We start from the raw sequence: 3,351 nt of genomic DNA on the forward strand, positions 1-3,351 counted from the left end.
GAGTTTTCAAATTCATTTGTTTACAATTCAATTTTACAAAATTTCAATTATTCGTAAATTCTTCAGTTAAATATATATTAGTAATCTACAACTATTCAAAATTACTAATTCAGTATGAAATTTCCGCAAAACATTTGAAAAGTGATATTTATTCTCAATATGAACTGTCATTCTCCCAAAGGGACATGCCAGACGAATGAGAATTTAGCACTATAATGTGTATTTTTTGCAAAAAAATATTTTTTTTCATCGGTTTTTTTTCTGTGCCATAATAGAAACCATTAAGATTTACAATTTCCATTAAAAGTAAAATTATTCTTTCCAAAATTAATATACAAAACATGCTTCAGACATCAAAATTCCATCTTTTGTAGAATCACCCATATTAAAAAATGAAAACTTCAAATAATTTTTAAAAAAATGCACAATTAAACTTTCTCAAAAATTAATTACACAGAATTGTTAGTTAAAAATATAAGAAATTTTAATTTGAAAACTTTTCAAAATAAAATCTATTTTTATTAGAAAATTATACTAGTTTTCAATTATTCATATACAAAAAACACTGTTTATTGAATAATTGCTTGTTTGTTAAATTAGAATTCTCATAAAGAATTTTAACAATAAATATTTAAATAATTGAATACCTTTTAAAAAATTGTATTTAAATAGTAGATATTAAAAATCATTGAATTGAGGAACTTTTTTTGAAAATAATTAATATTTTGCCAAGAATTTTATTAAAATTTTTGAACGTAGAGTGTTTTCAGGACCTTAATTTTTGTCAAATAAAATTGTTTATATTGTGGCCTTGGGTCCAAAAGATTTGAGAAAGTTGTTAAAAATCAGCAATTATTACTTTATTTCATCGAATGCATTTTCACTGTGAACACAGCTCATCAGGACTACAGAAAAAATATAAAAAAGTTGAGTAAATAGAAAATATGAAATCAATAGCAACATTGTGTGTGGAATAGACCTACCACATTGTTCAATGATACAAATTTATAAAACTTTTAAAAAATTTAAATTCGAAAAGTTTTTAAAGGCCAACATAACCTCAAAATCGAGACCTGTCAAAAAATGGAATAAAATTTGTTCGGATTTACTGGATTCTTGTTTGAACAAGAACCATCGAGACTTCCTTCATTTTATAACAAATAAAAATCCAACAGAACATTCCAAATTGATAAATAAACATAAAAATAATAAACAAAATAAATAACACATGTGCTCATCATTACAAAGGACAGTGATACAATTTCAAAAAACATAAAATATACAATAGTAAAGTCTATGACACAACACAAACTGTAGAAGAAAAAATATATAAAGATTGATTCACAGTGACAGAAATTCCTTCAAATAATATGAAGGTTATTTCATAGATGTATAGGTATGCACCGGAATTATTGTCCTTTAGTGTTCGAAATTCTATCACATGTTCCAATAATATCAAAATACATTATTGATAGATTGTCAATATCAGTTCGGAAATTTACGGAATTTGAGTCCTTTGCGATGTAATACATTTCTAAAAAGTTTCTGTTTCTATAAGAACCTTCGACATCTAAGATTTTAACGCTGTTTTGGTCGAAGCAAAATGTATGTTTTAAATTCGTAGAGTGTTTACATAACGCTGTGTTGGTCTTTTTGCGTAGTTGTGAATGTTTATGAGCAGAAACTCTTTTTCTTAGTTCTTGTATTGTCTGGCCAATATATATGCCGTTACAATCATTACAACTTAATTTATATATAACGTTGGTCTTCTCGAATTTTGGAATTCTGTCCTTAGGGGATGGAAGTAAATTGTTATGAAGTTTCATAAGGGTTGAAAAGACTATTGAGATATTTAATTTTTTACATAGGTTTATGGTTGGTTTGAGAATATCAGGCACATATGGAATTACTATAGTGCGTGAAGGTTCGATCAATTTTCTGTCAAAATTTATAACGTTATTATTATTATTTTTCAAAGTCAAAAATTGTATTCTTTGATCGATATTCTTTTTTATGAAATTATAAGGGTAGTTGTTTTGTTTTAATTTTTCAAAAATAAAATTTAAATTTTCAGCATGGAAATGTGGTTCAGATAGTAAAATAGTTTTATCCACCAAAGAAAATATGATTCCCTTTTTAATATTAATATGATGGTTGGACCAAAAATTTAAATATCTACCCGAGGAATATGGTTTTTGGTACCAATTTGTCTCAATAAAACCTTTTTTAAAAATCAATTTTAAGTCTAAAAACACTAAAGGACAATAATTCCGGTGCATACCTATACATCTATGAAATAACCTTCATATTATTTGAAGGAATTTCTGTCACTGTGAATCAATCTTTATATATTTTTTCTTCTACAGTTTGTGTTGTGTCATAGACTTTACTATTGTATATTTTATGTTTTTTGAAATTGTATCACTGGAGTTTCGCTTGATCTGTTACAGAATAAAGACGTGTTTAATACACGTTAAACTTTTGATACTATTTTCTGATACAAATTAAAATTAATATTTGAATTAATAAACACCTAATTATTCGTTTCAATTAACAAAACAATAATTAATATATATTATCTGCTTATAATTTGAGGTTTGGTTTGGTTTGCATTTTGCTGTAAATGCTTAATTGTGATTTATGCATGCCGGCAGACATGCCGGTTTTTAAAGCTTGTGATGATTACACCTTTCAACTTTAAAAGGACTACAAAATGCTGGCTGCTTATTAAGGAATGCAATAACCGGATTGGACTTTGAGGATTTATTAAATTTGGCATGCTTGAAACAATACTACATGACTATTCAGCTTGAGTTATGATGTATCCTATACCTTAAGTATAAATCAAGTTTATTTTAAATCGATCTTTTCTCCAAATAACCTATCCTTTGAATATATTATAATTGAATGCAATTTGATTTAAATAATGTATGATATGGGATATACATATAACATTTTTCTTCTCTAATACCGAAGTATCTTCCTGCTTGTATAGCTCGCTTAACTAATATTTTATATATTTTGCTTCTCTGTAAACGGTAAGTTGAATTTGTTTTGATACTTTTGTTTTGAGTTACTGATATCTTATTATTGTCGAATATATGCATACCTAATCGACAATGCTGTATTTTTCGCTTATACAGTAAATCTAAGGACTCCCGCCTTTTTGATATTTGTGTTAATTAATTATATAATTTTTATTATTTCTCTCGGCTACACTTATTTGTTTCAATTAAAGAACTAGAAACAATTTTATTCTTGAATTGGCTTAATTGAGAGATAACTTAGCTTTAGATTGACCTTCGATGGTTGATTTGGTTAAGTTTGCATTTGCTGTGTTGAATATTTAAA

At 26.4% G+C, this 3,351-nt stretch overlaps 1 long non-coding RNA gene across 1 annotated transcript; it reads right to left on the reverse strand.

Moving 5' to 3' along the window:
- Positions 1–784: 784 nt before the first annotated feature.
- LOC122503641 lies at positions 785–2,415 on the reverse strand. Its single transcript, XR_006301768.1, has 2 exons — positions 984–2,415; positions 785–905 (listed from the first exon to the last, which is right to left on the reverse strand). It is a non-coding gene; the product is annotated as an uncharacterized LOC122503641 (long non-coding RNA).
- Positions 2,416–3,351: the final 936 nt, after the last annotated feature.

The sequence above is a fragment of the Leptopilina heterotoma genome, unplaced genomic scaffold (assembly GCF_015476425.1).
Source record: "Leptopilina heterotoma isolate Lh14 unplaced genomic scaffold, ASM1547642v1 Lhet_267, whole genome shotgun sequence".
NCBI lineage: Eukaryota > Metazoa > Arthropoda > Insecta > Hymenoptera > Figitidae > Leptopilina > Leptopilina heterotoma.